At 44.2% G+C, this 17,917-nt stretch overlaps 1 non-coding gene across 1 annotated transcript; it reads left to right on the top strand.

Moving 5' to 3' along the window:
• The first annotated feature begins 559 nt into the window (after nt 1-559).
• Nucleotides 560-678, top strand: LOC147698954 (5S ribosomal RNA). Its single transcript, XR_015299525.1, has one exon. It is a non-coding gene; the product is annotated as a 5S ribosomal RNA (ribosomal RNA).
• The last annotated feature ends 17,239 nt before the right edge of the window (nt 679-17,917 follow it).

Here is a 17,917-nt window from a genome sequence, read left to right on the forward strand (position 1 = left end):
GAGAGGGTGGGTATAGGGAAGACTATCTTCTCTCCGTGGTCCCCACTGGCTAGACACCTCAGGTTAGTGGCTTGTGTATTCTTCACTTAGATTACTTGTCTGCTGCTAACCGTGACATCAGGGCTCGTTCCTTGATCAAAAAAAGAATAGGAAACTTGCAGCCAGAGCTGCGCAGAAAAATACTTGTCACCCCAATGTAACTGCGGGCGAGCCAGAGTTGGAAAGCTGTACTCTGGCAGCCGCTGCCACATAGAGCAGTGGCCTGATAGAGTGCCTTAGAGGCCAGTGCAAAGCAAGCTGAGGGTACTTGGTGCAAAGCCCAGGCTGCTGCTTTGCTTGCTCTCCGGCTGGCACCTAAAGGGAGGTCGGAGCCTGTGTGTGATGGGAAAAGAAGCAAGTTCAAGGCTGCTGGAAGAGAGGGCTGTGCTTTGGCTATCTGTAGCAAGCTTGCAAAGGGAGGGCAGTTGTTGAAGGGAAGTGTGAAGATGCGGTGGAGTGTAGCACGTCCCAGAATGCAAGGGGTTGTCAGCACAAGAGGCCTGCACCGGCAGCCTCTCGTGCCTACGGCCATACCACCCTGAATGCACCCGATCTCGTCCGATCTCGGAAGCTAAGCAGGGTCGGGCCTGGTTAGTACTTGGATGGGAGACCGCCTGGGAATACCAGGTGCTGTAGGCATTTTGCCACTCGCTGACACCGTTCTCCTCGGCCCTTGCACAATCATGCCTAATCTTCCTCGCTAATAGCACTTTTACAACAAAAATATATATATCTATATATATACATATTCTGCTCTCCTACTCTTTTTTTTTTTTATTTATAAAGAATCCGGCATGGGGTATACAATATGCATGGCCCTTAACTTTAAACTCGAAAACTGAAAGACAGTGAAGAAAACCTTTGCCCTAGGACAGGACAGAGGACCCCCAGCTAAGGCTGGGGAGCTGCTGCAAGCTGCTGCTGCTGATGGGCTGCGCCGGCCCCGGGTCCGGGGCCCCCCCTCTGTGCTGTCTGAGGCTGCCCAGGAGCAGGGGGCCGCTGAGACAGAGAGCCACGCAGGTGACATTAAGGGGCCTGGACCCAGGCACCACTCGGACCCTGCTGCGAGAGAGGGCTGTGCTTGGCTCTGGGCAGGAAGTTTGAAAGGGAGGGCAGGTGTGAAAGGGAAATGTGCATATGTACTTGAAAGTAGCCTGGTGACGACACCATGCGGGCTGCTTCTGCATAATAGTGCCAATATCGGCCCCACTCACCAGCCCTCCCGCAGCAATATACATGTAGCCTAAATAAGCAGACAGACAACTTTTTGGTGAAGAAAATTGCTGCAGGTTTATTAGCATACAAATATGCCAACATGGTTGATTATCTTACAGGCGATCCAAAGGCAAGCCGCCCCTCGCGGCCTACCACCTGATGGGCCAAACTTGCATCGTGGCCTTAGCCAATCGGTGCTTAGTGGTTGTGGTGAGGGGATAGCCACTCCCACTTCCGGTGAACCATCGGTCCACCCTCTTGCTTACCCCCCCTACGTGGCGTGGAGCGTTCCAGCGGCCCCCGGTTGTACAGGTTTCCAACCGCGCCTTTGCACCCCAGGCTCCACTGCACGGACTTCCTGGGGATATTAGGCCTCAGCACCCTTTGTGTTCCTGAAGAGGGTACCCCTGAGTACCTTTCCGCCTCTGGATCGCCCTGTAACTCCGCCACAGCCCTGGGTGTGACGACCGTCGCAGCCAGGGCCCCCCACTAAGGCCGGCATTCCTACATACATCCTGCTATTTCTAGGGCCTCTCCCCTATCCAGCAATAACCGGTCCATGCTTATATTGGGCAGATGTACCCCCCTCATTCTCAAAACACCATGTGAATTTGGCATGTAGCACCCAAGTCAAATGCCACCAAGTCTCCTCTGCACAGTGAATTTACGCATAGCGCAGAACTTCCTGCACGCAGGCTCCATTGCCTCCCCTGCCAAGCTCCCTGCCACAGGAGCCAGGGGTGATTTCTGACCACTGAAGTTTACCTGTCCCCTGCTGGTTGCTAATTTGCACTGTGTGGTCATTGTGGTCTTCTTCTCTGGTTCATACTTTGCCACATTGACCAAGCAATTTCATAGTTATTTTCAAATTATCCCTGGTGCACATAGCAATGGTGTCACAACAGGTTTGAGGGAATAAGTGTATGGTGTCCATCATTAGACACTGCACCACTTCGTGAAGTGTCAACCTACAGATGCCCGGACCCTGTTATCCACCTGTGACCCTTAATACTCACACCAGTAATGGTGCCAAATTACAAGATTGTGTGTCACATGTTTCGCTATAGTCCTTTTTGGTGGATTCGCTGGGACCCATCTGTGTCACTGCAAATGCTGTGTCACGCACTTCAGCCCTATAATGCCCTTGCTCGTCCAACAAAGACACCTTACAGCCTGATACCCCCTGCTGATTTTGTGAGGGGTTTTGGGCCCAGCACACCCCGTCTATGTTTCTAACCTTTATCTCCCCTACAGGCTATCCCTGCCCTGGCGAGGCATATCAGAGGCCATTTCCCACCTTGGGTGACTATCCTGCCATGGGATATGTGACATAGAAACGGGTGTCCATGCGACTTAAAAGGGGGAAGCACATGAACGCAAAACACTTGTCCCTTATTGGGCAGTCGGAACGCCAAAACAAACCTTCTATAATCATTGTAGCCAAATGATGTTGACCCCACGTTCTCCTCAGTTTATTCCACCGCAACCCACAATTTAACTGGCAGCTACAACCACTGCCTAGCTCCCTGGCTCTAGCGCAGGTAATATTGTCTATCTTGGATGGTCTTGAGAATCCATCTTTTGGTGCATGCTTGCCCTTAATGTAATCACCTTAGTTGTACAAGCTCACTGCCTAGCCGCAGGCTTAGCAAGCCCCTGCGGAAATCACCTGCCAGTGCAAGCCGACCAAGCTATTTCCCTATCATCCCATCCCTTTAACACAAGGTCTACCTTTTTTATGCATGTCCCAATAGTCTCCCTAATGCGTATAAGGCTAGATTGAGACATGCTTAGACAACATCCCTTCTAGTACACCGTGCAGAGTAACTATTCATGATTGTCTCTTGACAAATCGCCCCGTTTGGGCATTTGTTGGACCCAAGGCAGCTTCTAACAAGCACCCTGTCCAAATGTTTATATCATGCATGTAACTTAGGACACTATTACTATCTGACTACGTACTTCCCGGCGTGAAAATACAGCCTAAGATCTCCCCACCTTAGACCTGAATAACCACTAAATAAATATTGTCTTTGGCCGTACGATTACTAGTGCACCAGCCAAGGGCCCTCCACTGCGTGTGAGCCCCTGCAGTTCGTTTCAGACTGTTGTTATTACCTGCCCACATCTGGACCCCACAAGTAAAACCCAGCCAACTCAATTGCAGGCCCTCCTGCTAAGACACAAACCTATCTGGCCGTAAACGTGCCAATAAGTGACCTATATATTCTGGGCACCAGAAAACAAAACGAACCGTAAATCCAAAGGCAAGTCACTAATGATCTTGACTTGCTCCGTGCCTGTTGTATTGATCCTCTCTGAAAGCCAGCAGTGCAACTTAGAGACAATTGAGGGACAGTGCCGTGCACCAGAAACAACCACCCTGACAAATGAGCACCGGTGAACTTGCTGCTGAAAATAGCAGTGGCGGGCCAAGCCGCACTTCCGGAAGTCCAGACTTGACTTTCTCCCCATGTGGGGTTGAAACCATTACCAATTGACAAGTGTGTACCCCGCAACTAACTAGACAGGGAAAATTGTAAGGGCCCCTCCCTCTAGTGCGACACAGGAGGATTGCTATGACAGAAATATATAAAACTGTGTATGGTTTCTGCAAGTTATTCTGGGCAACAGAAATTAAAACAAACCGTCCAATCCAAAGTGATTTAAACAAATAACGGCTTCGATGTATCAGCCAAAACCACATTGGAGTCATAGCCGAAGGGACTAAGGGGCAGATTTCCAAGCCCCTTACGCCTCAATACGCCGCCGTTGCGTCACTTTTGTGACAAAGCAGCGGCGCAAATCCTGCGGCATGGTGCGGGCTACTTACAACGTGACCCATCTGGGAGATGCGTCACATTGTAGCGGCAGGGGGGACAGTGTGAGTGTTTCCCGGACCCGCTGGCCTGCTTGGACGCTCAGTCCGCTTTACTTTCTTCTTAACAGCGTGTTGCGCATGATTTAAACTGTGATATTTTAAAAGCATTGTCAGAATTGATTTTACGAATTTTTCCCATCTGTGACACTAGATTAAAATAGTGCACACACTTGCACACATACACGCTGATAACACATCATTACCTGAGCACTCGCTCGCTTCCCCGCCTCCCCGTGATTGTGTATCGGGGAGGAGAACACCACTTCCGGGTTTGCTGAGCGGTTAGCGCTCTAGCGGACAGGCTGACGGGGCTATTTAGGCTGAGCCTTCATTTTCCGCGCTGCGGCAGGGGGGACAGTGTGAGTGTTTCCCGGACCCGCTGGCCTGCTTGGACGCTCAGTCCGCTTTACTTTCTTCTTAACAGCGTGTTGCGCATGATTTAAACTGTGATATTTTAAAAGCATTGTCAGAATTGATTTTACGAATTTTTCCCATCTGTGACACTAGATTAAAATAGTGCACACACTTGCACACTTACACGCTGATAACACATCATTACCTGAGCACTCGCTCGCTTCCCCGCCTCCCCGTGATTGTGTATCGGGGAGGAGAACACCACTTCCGGGTTTGCTGAGCGGTTAGCGCTCTAGCGGACAGGCTGACGGGGCTATTTAGCCCTCGCCCCTTCTGAGCGCGCAGCGTTCGCGCGCAGGGGAGCCGAAGATACCGCCGAAGAGTAGCCAAAGAGTGGCCCGTCTGCGCCCGTCCGCGACTGGACGTGGCTAGGGGCCACCCACCCTGTCCTTGCCACTATGGACTGTTTTAGGCCAACTCCCGTAATCAGGTACGCCTCACACACTCTGAAAGCACTACAACACCAGGAGAAATATACCTGTACCACTAAAACCTTACACTGCCCAGAGGGCCCTTTTTCATGCCTTACTTGCGGATTTCAGGCTATGGACTCCCATATTATTGCTGGACGGCCCACTCACAACATAGGCCCCCAAGGAGGCGTAAAAAGTTTTTTGCTGAACCTCAGATCCCTCCCGAAACATCATACACAATTATGGGATACCATTCATAGTATTCAACCAGAGATTTGCTTCCTGACGGAAACTTGGTTGAAACCCCACACTACCCCTACTATCACTCTGGGGATACCCATAGGATACAGAATCCTCCGGCTTGATCGACCTGTGAAAATAGGAGGTGGAATCGCCATCATATATAAGGACACTCTGAATATCAGAGTCTTAGACCAAGTCATGCTACCTACCATGGAAGTGTTAATTTTCCATCTGGCATTCAGCCCCAAGGTATACTGGCGAGGAGCATTAGTTTACCGTCCGCCTGGGCCTAATGCGGGGTTCTCTCTTGCCCTCACTGAACTGTTAGCTCCTCATTTGAAAGCTAACGGAGATTTTATTCTCTTAGGAGATTTTAACTTTCATGTTGATTTTAAGGATCACCCGGACACCAAAGTTTTTCTCGCGGACCTTGCTCTCTTAGGTCTCCATCTTAGAAACAGTGAACCCACTCACTCAGGTGGCCATATTTTGGACTTGATTTTCACTTCGCATCCGAATGTTCACTGTTCTTCCCCTAAATACATTTTTTGGTCTGACCACAAATTGATTAATTTCTCCTTCACCCACCTTACTAATCCTATGAATCGCTCGCATTCCCAGTATATTAAACGCAGACCCTGGCATAAAATAACTTCTGCTAAACTCATGCAAATATGGGAACAGCCAACACTCTCCAACTCTGACAACATCAATACTGCTCTCTTTAAGTTTAATTCCACCCTGACGATGGCTATTGACACTCTTGCCCCTCAGAAAAACGTAAAGAAACCTACCATGGCCAAAAGGGAAGCTTGGTACACCGAGGCCCTAAAAACTGAAAAGCAGGGATGCAGAAAACTAGAGAAAATTTGGAGACGAACAGGCAAGGAGGAAGATAAAACCCGTTATCTGGAAGTAATGACCTCCTACTATAAAAATATCAAAAAGGCCAGGAAAGTAGGCCTTACAGCCCAAATTGAAGAGGCAGGTAACTCTACAAGAGAGCTTTTTAAAATCATTCAGACTTTCACTAATCCTGAGGTGTGTGAGAGCCCAGACACTTTCACCCAGGCCTTGTGTGATGATATATCTCAGTTCTTTGAGGACAAAATAGAAGGGATATACAAAAAAATCACTGCAGTCTCAGATCCTTTGGGAAACGAGGTCCCTGAAATGTCCCCTATACTGACCCCTGTAACGACCCTTCGGGTAATCCCAGCAATAACTTTTGAGGGCCTGACCATACTCATTCATCAAGTAAAGACTGGCTCCCCCACTGATTTGCTACCTGCCAAACTCATTTCCCCTCTTATTGACATAGTAGGACCTTCCATCCAGAAATTACTTAATCTCTCTTACACTGAGGGCTTGCTCCCTTCAGCCTGGAAGGAAGCGGTGGTGAACCCCATACGCAAAAATTCCATCTTGCCCTGGTCTGAACTCTCCAACCTTCGTCCGATTTCTCTCCTTCCTTACATCAGCAAACTGGCAGAGAAGCATGTAAACACCATTCTTTCCAGTTTTATCGAAGCGACAGGGGGCCTGGACCAATCACAATCTGGGTTCAGGCCCAACCACAGCACTGAATCAGCCCTTCTTTCTGTGACTGATCAGATCAAAATGTCACAGGACAGAGGTGGCTCCATGATTCTAGTGCTGTTGGACCTGTCTGCAGCCTTCGATACCGTGGATCATAACATCCTTCTCAGCCGTCTGCAAGGAGTAGGAATCGGAGGCCCTGCACTATCTTGGTTGGAGAGTTTTCTTTCCGGGAGGTCACAATCTGTCAGCCTGGGCCCCTTCCGCTCCACCTCTAGGGGGCTCACAAAGGGGGTGCCACAGGGCTCGTGTCTTAGCCCAACATTGTTTAATGTATACGTGGCCCCCCTTGCTGAGATTGTGCGGAAGTATGGGTTCACACCGATCTCCTACGCTGACGACACCCAGCTCCTCTACCCTTTTAATTCCCTTGACTCTAGAGTCAAAGAGAATTTTGCTGAGGGTATGAGGGCGGTGTCACATTGGATGGCGACGAACTGCCTCCAATGCAATGTCACAAAAACTGAGGTCATGCTCTTTGGTAAAGCAAGCATTCTCTGGTCCCCTGACTGGTGGCCGGTAGATCTTGGCCCTGCACCCACATCTAAACATCATGTAAAGAATCTCGGGGTGAAGTTGGATCAAAAGCTAACCCTGAAGGAGCACACCAACTACATTGCAGGATTGTGCTTTTATACTATTGGTCTACTTAGACGTGTCTTCCCGTATCTCCCTGCCACCTACAGAAAGACACTTGTGCAGGCTCTAGTGACCAGTCGTCTGGACTACTGCAACGGCCTGCTGACACTAGCAAATGCTGATGCAATAGGTCGCTTGCAGGTGGTCCAGAACACGGCAGCAAGACTGGTCATGGGCGCACCAGCTAGAACCCCCTCCAAACCCTTGCTGAAGGAATTACATTGGCTTCCCATACGACAGCGCATTGATTTTAAGATCTGCTGCACGGTCCATAGGTGCATTTATGGTGTAGGTCCTAAATACCTGTCTCAATCTCTGGTGTTATATCAGCCGAGCAGGTCTCTTCGCTCAAGCAACCAAACGCTTTTAAAACCTCCGGTCACAAAGAAATCCAGACAAGGAGACCGTGCCTTTTCATCGGTTGGACCTGCCTTATGGAACAATTTGCCACCTGATGTTAGATCAACTACTAACTACCTATCTTTCAGGAAAACATTGAAAACCCTTCTTTATCAAGAAGCATTCCTGTCCACTTAATTCCCCTAGATGCACTGACTGAGAACTCTATAGCTGGCTCAGCGCGGAGATACCCTTACGGGATTGATTCCAGCGCTATAAAAGAAATTAAAATAAATAAATAAATTGTAAAGCCTTGCGCCACAAATAGGCGTTCCTGCGCAGGGGGGGCGTTCCGGCGCAGGTTCGCCTCCTAAAAATGGCTGAGTGAAATCAACAAGATTTCACTCAGTCACTTTTAGGCCAATGCTGCGTCAAAATCCTGCGTCTGCTTGAAGCAGGCGTAAGGCTTGACACAGCATTGCAGCAATGCGTCACCTTTACGGCACAGATGCATCTCACATCTGTGCCGTTTTTGCTCTATGGTGCGCCGCATTGTAAATGTGGCGCATCATGGGTGTCGGAGCTGCGGCGCACAATTACTGGCACATCCCTGCCGATATGCAGGGATGCGCCAGTAATTGTAAATCTGCCCCTTAGTGTGGGCCAGAAAGGAGGAGATACATGGGAGGATCCTGCAGGCTCCAAGGTTTGAGCAACTTGCTGCTGCCACCCCATAATGCCAGTGGCCCTGAGTCTAGGCAAAAGTGATGTTGTGATACCACTTGAGTTAACGTGGGCACCGTTAAATCCGGTGTTTCTTATTTCAAGCACTGGTGCACTGACCCGTTCTGAGAGTTACTCTAGAACCAGCCGAGCTGCAGTCTGCCCATGAGTTTATAAAGCTATCAAAATTAGAAAACCCCACTGCTGTGGAAACTTCCGAGGCATTGCCTGAGGGTCAGAATTCTGTGTAAGTCCGGGTGCAATTCGGCATAGCAGGTGAAAGGGGGTTCAACATAGCTGATTAAAACAATTGTAATAGCTGATTAAAACAAATCTACTAGCTGCACTTACTAACGTAATGCACTCCCACAACCACTATTAAGTGGGTATATACACATAGCCTGCTAGTAACATTGGGCCCGATTCACAGAATGAACTTAAGACTCAATCCTAAACTTACTACTATTTTGGTATTCACAGAATGCACTTACTACTTTTGGCATTAACAGAATGCACTTACTACTTTTGGTATTCACAGAATGAACTTAGTACTTTTGGTATTCACAGAAGTTAGGATTTTGTCTTAAGTCTGTCTTAAGTTTGTCTTAAGACAAACTTAAGACAAAATCCTAACTTCTGTGAATACCAAAAGTAGTAAGTTCCTTCTGTGAATGCCAAAAGTAGTAAGTGCATTCTGTGAATACCAAAATGGTAGTAAATTTAGGATTGAGTCTTAAGTTCATTCTGTGAATCGGGCCCACATGCTTGAGATAATTTTGCCACTTGTATCCATGAACTAACCATAGTACATGTCAAAAGGAAATGTGCACAAATAGTGTTAGTTCGGCCCCCTTATGTGAATGACTGACATAAGTGGTGTCTAGCAGCCTCTGACAATATGTGCCAGGATCTCCTGGCCTGATAGCAGGCCGTATTGCTACTCAGCTCGAAGCTACTCATTTTAGCGACCCCAGGAGGATGAACGGCTGAAGGGGGGAGCAAACTTCTCCCGCATACTCCCATTGCTATAAATGTTTTACTTATGCGGATAGCGACCATTCCCAATCTATTGGAACATTCCCAAAAATGTTGTGCCCCCCACAAAGCCTCAAAGCACAGCAATGAGTGTCAACTTGTCCCTTGCCAACCATAGGCTTGGTGCCAAAGGCAAAGACCCTTTTCCACTTCTTATGCACATCTAACAAAATAAAACAGCTGTATGCATGGCGTAACAGTATGGGGGAACCCTGAAATGATACTGCAGTGAAATTAAAGTATAAGTGCCCTAAAGTCTTGCCAAGCCCCCAATATGTACTACGCAACACTGCCTGTGCGGACTAGATGGCTCAACACTGTAGTGTAGATGACATTCACTCTGAATAATGGTGCTGAGACATGGCCCCACACCAGCCGGAGCTGCAGGGGAAAAGATATAACATCGTCCACTGTGTGAATGGCCCCTACTCAATGGATTTTCTCAGTCCCTGGGGAACTTCCCAAACCAACCGCAGGCCTGCCTGCCTCCACAATTCAGGCTCACTCGCTGCACCCTGCTAAGGCACCTGCCCATCTTTGCCTCTGAACCTGCTGATCCAGCCGATGCTTACATCACACTGGTCTGACCAGAAAACGGTGACTCTGGATGTAAAAGATACCGCATGACTGGCTCTGCTTGTGTCAAATTAATCGTTTCTGAGCACATGACCCTGATAGTAACTGTCTCATGCTCTCCTGACTGGGCTAACCGTTCTCCCATAATATACCTAAAGCATAGGCGGGTATAGAACACATGTCCTATGTGAGTCTGTGCTCTGCGTGACTCCAGTGGTGTGGAGAGCATGGGACTCACGTCTGAGCATACCCATCCCACTCAGGTGACAAATGCAAAAACAACAATTGGTGGACAGAATACAGAACAATGTCATACATTCACCCCAGTACAGAGATCTGGGCCTATATCAATAATTTTTTTGCACTCCACACCAACCCAGGTCAGACATGGCCATATGCAAATCAGCCTTGACCCTGTGCCTCATGGGAACAGTCCAGCCCAAACTGCCAAGCCATGTCTTTCCTGGCCCGGAATCAAGCATCCAAGGACCTGTTTCTGGCTATCAGCCGTCATCAGCCTGGATAGCTTGACTCCAGTGGTGTGGAGAGCATGGGACTCACGTCTGAGCATACCCCTCCCACTCGGGTGACAAATGCAAAAACAACAATTGATGGACAGAATGCAGAACAATGTCATACATTCACCTCAGTACAGCGATCTGGGCCTAAATCCATCTTTATTTTGCACTCCACATCAACCCAGGCCAGACATGGCCATATGCAAATCAGCCTTGACCCTGTGCCTCATGGGAACAGTCCAACCCAAACTGCCACGCCATGTCTTTCCTTGAGCGGAATCAAGCATCCAATATATATATATATATTCACAGAAAAAAACATAGGTTATAGTCCATATATAGTTAGGGATTTGCATTTACAAAACCTTATTTTACTCGCATAAAACCATTGAAATTCCATATATAGTTAGATGCGCTAACTATATATCGCGCAGCCGCAATCCACTGCTGATGATTTCATATATTACATCATTCATGACATGGTCAGTGACATCACTGATGACATCACTGATGACAACATCCAGTGACTGCATGTTTCTGTAAAGTTTAAATATGTCTTACATATTGAAGAATGAGTGGATGTATAAGTGTCTGGATGAAGAATTTAGTAGGTGCATGACTGACTGTATGAAAGAGTGATTAAATGTGTCTCACTGAGTGCATGGGTTAGTGACTAAACTGTCTTAATTTGTGCATCAGTATGTCTGTTGTTGTGTAAGCTGCTGCATGTGTTGATCAGTAGCTATAAGAGTGGCTATATGGGTTATTGATTGGTTGCCCAAGTTTTTGAATGGGAGGCTGAGTGTGTGTGTGGGTGGCTGGGAGGTGTGTGACTCTGTGCATAGATGTGTAAGCAGTTGATTCACTAGGTGTATGAGTTCAAGAGTGCATGTGGAAACAGCTATATGGGCGGTTGACTGTGCATGGGTGTGTTGGTGAGTGAATGGATATCTCAGTGCTACATGTGCAAGTAAGTACGTATGTAAAACACAATACATGTGAGAGTTGACATAAATAAATAACTGTGGATAAGAGCCAGTGAATGTGTGAGTGGCTGTATGGATCACTGTGAGCTTGTATCAGGGATTGTATAAGAAAGTAAATATGTGTTAGAATATGTTTGAATAAGTAAGGTGTGTATAACTGTATAGTTGAGGAAATGGAGGTGTGATTGATTCTTTGCATGACTGACTAGGTGTGTGAGTAACTCCATGGATGAGTGACAGTCTGTGAGTGTCTGTTTATACTGAGTGTATGTAAGGCTATATTAGAGTCTGAAGAGGTTCATTGTATTATCACATGAGTGATGTCATCAGTGATGTGATCAGTGATGTCAAATGAGATGTCATCAGTGATGTCATTTGAGTTGTCATCAGTGATGTCATCAGTGATGTCACTGACCATGTCATGAATGATGTAATATGTGACATCATCAGCAGTGGATTGCGGGTGCGCGATATATAGTTAGCGCATCTAACTATATATGGAATTTCAATGGTTTTATGCGAGTAAAATAAGGTTTTGTAAATGCAAATCCCTAACTATATATGGACTATAACCTATGGTTTTTTCTGTGAATTTCATTGGTTTTTTAAAAGCTAACATCTGTAGCTGAAAAATGTATTCTTCTTTAAAAACCAAAATATATTTTAGATGTTTATTGATAATTTTTTTTTAAATATTTTTTTCCTTCGCTTCCGGTAAGCGAACCGGGAAGCTTTCCGTTAGCTCATCTTGATGCCGCGATCTAGTACGCGAACCGGTAAACTTTTCGTTAGCGGAACTGTGACGCGTCGCGGAAGCGCGACGTATCACGTTCTCGCGTAATGCGTCTTATGACGCGCCGCGTTAGCGCTCCCGAAAGTGCTCTGGACCGCGAACCGGAAGCGATGCGGGACGCGGCGCGCACCGCGTAACGTAAGCGGAACAGGTCATGTGACTTGTTTATCAAACTTTTCATTGGTTCATTTCACTTTTGGTTTCCAAATGATGTATGACTAGGTCATGTGACCTAAAAATAACACTTTTCATTGGTTGAGAACTTTTGCTTTTCCCAAATCATGTAAACCCCTCCTTCTTTCCTCACTCTGACTTTCATCTTGGTGAGAGAAAGACCATTTTCCAATTTGATTGCAATGGCTTCTATCCTTGCTTCAGCTGGTGGACCCCCACCACCACCTCAACCTCCTCATGACAAGAGAGGACCACCATCACAATTCGTTTCCAACAGAGAGGAGGAAGAGGAGGACCTAGAAGAGGACACTGATGAACCTGAATTTATTCAGGAGTTGCCCCGTGTCTCCCGAAGGAAAACAAGTTTTATATGGCAGTTTTTCTCAATTCCTCGAGGGGAGAAGAAGGTTAATGCCAAATATGCCACCTGCCTAATCTGCAAATACAGATTATCTCGAGGCACAGAGAAAAAGTATAGTATGGGCAACTATACTATGCATCGCCATATGGTCAGGTGGCATCCATTAAATTACAGCCGGGCAGAGTTAAGGGACCTTCAAGATAATCCCCCGACAACTCCTGTGGCCAGATCAACATCAAGTATATCTTTGACTGCAAGAGAGGCACAGGAAACTGTGCCAAACATACAGCCAAACTTCAAGCACATGAAGTTTACGTGCATACATTGTGGTGCTATGCTCTCATGTGGCAACATGAGCGTGAACTTAATTAACTTGGTGTTTGAAAACCATAACTGCCCTAACCCACCCAAGCAGTAATTTTTTTTTTGCTCCTGTTGAGCCCTTTTCAATGCCTGTTTTTTTGTTGTTTCCCCTCCATAAAAAACACAAAAAAAACATAAAACTGTTCTAAAAATACAAAAAAAACAAAAAATGTTCAGAAAAAAATAAATAAATAAATAAAACAACAAAAATATTTTAAAAAAAGTTCTTTTCAGAACTACCTCCCCTTTCAAATAAAATTGCTAGAATGTTTAGCACTCTGGCAAGCTCTATTTCTTTTGGTTCGCTTTCTAGTTCGCTGCCCGGTTCGCGAACTTGAAGCGAACCAAAAAAATATTTTTTTAAAAAAAAGAAGAGTTAGTATAAGGGAAGTAAACAGAGAGTAATGTAAAAAGAAAGACAGCTATAGGGAGTAAACCAGAGATACTGTTTAATAGATCTATCTATTAATTCAGGATGACGATAAGGTGTGATGTCTCCTGAGGTTTGTTTAAGGTGAGACCTACTCAGGGTTACAGATCAATTTTACACTTGTTGAAGAATACAGAGCAGATAAAGCATGTGAAGGCCTACCAATGAAGTAAGTCATGTCCTCTTATTACATCATTCATGACATGGTCAGTGACATCATCAGCAGTGCATTGCGGGTAAAAAGAGTAGAAAACATTTACCTTATAATTCTTGTTAACTTTTTAAAATATTTTTTCATACTTTCAATCTGTAAAAGAGAGAACAAACATTTCCAAAAATATTAAAACATGTATTTAAAAATTAGAAAAAAGAAGGGAAAAGGTTCAAGAAGAAACAGTTTTTCAACAACTTTGACATTTACAGAAGCCTCTGCTTCTCTACGTCCCCTACACAATCCTAAAGATATATATTTTAAACTAACAGTATCTTCATGCTGATGAACTGAGACCTATTTTGGAACATGGTGCTTCTTTTGCACTGCTGATGTCTCACAATAGTGAGGCAATAGCAGCGCAAAAAAGATGTAAAGCCATCATAAAATTGAGTCTAATATTTTAAATGATTGTTTCAGGATGCAAATAAGATGTGTGCTTTCAAGAGCTTTCTTTGAGGTGAGGCCTATTCCTTTTTTTAAAAAAAACAGTACCCAGAAGTACAGCACTGTAAGCATTAAAATTGACACTTACAGAAGACTCAGTTTCTCCATATCTACCTCACATTTCTAAATGTATATCATAAGAACAAAAAGCAGAACATTAATTATACATGTTAAATGGTTTATTTTTGCTGTTCTCAGAATGTATCAAATTTCACTTAAATCAGTGACTTGAAGGTATTCATCATGTAACAGCGGGGAAAAAAAAACACAATCAAAATGATTGTGTTTAAAAAACCCATACAACCTAAGAAATCTGAATTCAAAACTCCTTAAAATTAACTTACTTTCAATGACGTCGAAGGATCTCCTATGAACAGCGTCCACTCTGTTGTGCTATAAATATTTTCAGCCCGCCACTTTCTGAAAGAAAACCTCCATCGATTCGAAAAATATGTTACATACAAGAAAAGACTTCTCTCATTCTATCACATGTTTCCACTAGGCCAAATCATGTTGCAGCGATTCGCAACTCTTGTAATTCTTCCAATCAAATCCCGACATTTTCTATTTTCGCAACTTTCCAAAAGAATACATTTAAGATTATTTTCACAATCCTGGACTACTAATATCTTACCCTTCTTTGTCACTCATGTTCTCCTTTTCCTATGACACTGATACTGCTTACTATGAAGCAGACTTACTTGCATCAGGTTTATATAGTTGGATTTTTAAATTGACATTATAATTAAAAGTTTTGGACCAATAATCTAGACAGCATTGCAGACTTACATTCCCTCTACTTGATGAACCTTTTGCAATTCTTCACAGGAAATCCCGAGATTCTTTCTTTAAAATTTTGGTTTTAAAAACACCAGGTAAGAATTTTTAAGGTCAAACGGCAATTTTTTTTTGAAAGTTACAACGGAATCATTGCAGAATGACCAGCCGTTTCGAGACTTTAAATAAGCTGTATAATGTCCTGATGTTGTTGAAGGACCATCGTGATAGATAATTGCTACAGTTACAAAAGTCCTTCCTGATATTGACAGCTGAGAAGCCACAACATTTTTTATTAAAGTTGACAATTTTGATCCATCAGGCCTACATCGTTGGATCATTAAAATGACATACTGGCCATATCTACGTATAAATAATGTTGACATCATATCAGATTTACATTGGCTACACTCCATGTTGTGATCCGCTGCATTTACAAGCTTATTAAAGGACACTGATTTACTGTCTGGCAAAGTTAAATATATAAATCTTTCTGAGTCTACACTAGTAGTACTTGATAGCCTACAGTTCTCGCAGTCATGCTGCCATAGATAAGAAAGCCCAAACAGGTGATCTACATCTATACCCTCATCTTGCAATACATCAAGCATATACATTAAAAACTTCTGACAATCTTGCTGATTATTTTCAGAGAAGTCTGTTTGACCTGAACATTCATCTAACAGATAACGAACTTCAGACACACTTTCTACTTTTGTTCGATCAGTGCTACATTTCTCGAAAACAGAATTCAACAAACAGCATAATATTTGTTCTGAATTCAACAGAATCTGTTCTTTTAAACTCTCTAGTGAAAACAGAACATTAACCACTACATTTGCATAGCAGTTGACACCAGAACTGTTTTCAAATTGAAAACCGACAACATCTTCAACAGAATCCACTTTCTTTATGCTAACAATTTTCGGTTCATCGACTTTTGGTCTTTTTGCTACAACCTCCCTACTATTACTGATATTTCTACGTTTCCGGCCTACCACACATTTCTCAAACAAAGGATATTGAGGCAAATGTGGCGCATACTCTCTTCTTAACCTATTGTATTCCTTAACACAATCTAGATCCGCACAAATGTTTGTGACGTCACAGTCAATCAAGTACAATCCCGATAAAGTTCTAACTCGTGACAATGCCACATATGCCATACCCTCCTTGAACACAGAACTGCCAATATTCACCAATGCACTGTCTACACTTAAACCTTGCGATTTATGGATTGTCACCGCATATGCCAAGCAAACAGGAAACTGTTTACGGCGAACATATAAGTCTTTAACAAGCAAAAACCTAGCAGAACAACGACCAATTAGCTGTACTTCCTCAATGCCATCAAATTTAATTTTTAAAAATTCTATTCCATCTCTATTTCTGTATTTCTCAAAATCAACAACATTACCCATTGATCCATTTACCAGACCTCTTTCAACATGTAAATTCCTTCTCAAAATGATTCGGCAATTTAAACACACATTCAAAGTCTTTTCAAAACCCGCTGTTTTAGATATAGTCTTCTCTAATGAATCCAATTTTGATTTCAAATTCTCTGACAAAATAATTGTTGATCCCATATGCTCTATTTTGTCATTAGCTTCAAGTTTCACAATCTCTTGCTTTTCTAAATTCAACATTTTGTTGTTGAAGATGGCACATTCTGCAAGAGTTGGCATCAAACATATTCCGGATTTCTTCTCAGTAATTTTCTGAAAAATATTCTCTGCCACAATCTCTTGTCCGGGATATAAATTTGAAAGTAATCGTGCATTTAAAGCTTCTTTTCCATGCTCGGTCACTTTTCCAATTCTAATATCTTGTAGAATATTCTTGTAATCTTCATCTTTTGCCTGACGCATATTTTCATGCAATTCAGCATAATTGAAGTTTAACCATATATTGACGTTGCCAATGCTCCCTAGGCACTTCCTGGTATCTTCATGCGTGAGTATTTTGAACACAGGTTGTCCTTTTACTGGTGTCAGCTGCAGAAGATCTCCGAAAACAATGATGTGTTTGCCACCAAATAACACATCATATTCAGTTTTAAGTACTTCTTGCATTCTCAAATGCACACAGGCAAGCATGACATTGGAAACCATGCTTACTTCGTCAATGATAAGTAGTTTCATTTTCCTCAAGACTCTTGAAACTTCACAGCAAGCATCCCCAGATAACTTGTGGTATTGTAATTTGTTGTCATGCTCCACCGGCAGCATCAGTAGACGATGCAAAGTAATACCTTTAATGGTATGTGCTGCAAGTCCAGTAGGAGCGGTGACAACACAAGACAGCGATGACTCAGTCCTTTCCTGCAGATAGCATGAAATTGCTTTAATGAGGAAACTTTTTCCAGTTCCCGCTTCTCCACTCACATACAGTCGGACAGGCTTCAACGATGTACATATGGCTGAGATACCCGCCACCCCCTCTCAACACAATCCCCAAGGATGGGAAACCGGAAACAGTTCTGAAGTTTTTGGAAGACGGGAGGGAGTGACCCTCCCGGCCGTATTTATTAAAATATGAAACAAAATTAAAAACATTAAATTAACAGTTTCATATTATGTACAATTTCATTACCACATTGCGATGTTTGGCTAACCTTAACATATTCTCTAATACAAAGGTTCTCCTAGCCGAACTAACATCCTACAAAACATTTACTTGAAATTTTGAAATTGTACATCCTAACGTTTAAGGGCCAACGGCAAGGTCGTAACCGGTGT

This window comes from Lissotriton vulgaris, chromosome 8 (genome assembly GCF_964263255.1).
Source record: "Lissotriton vulgaris chromosome 8, aLisVul1.2, whole genome shotgun sequence".
In the NCBI taxonomy this organism is placed as follows: Eukaryota; Metazoa; Chordata; class Amphibia; order Caudata; family Salamandridae; genus Lissotriton; species Lissotriton vulgaris.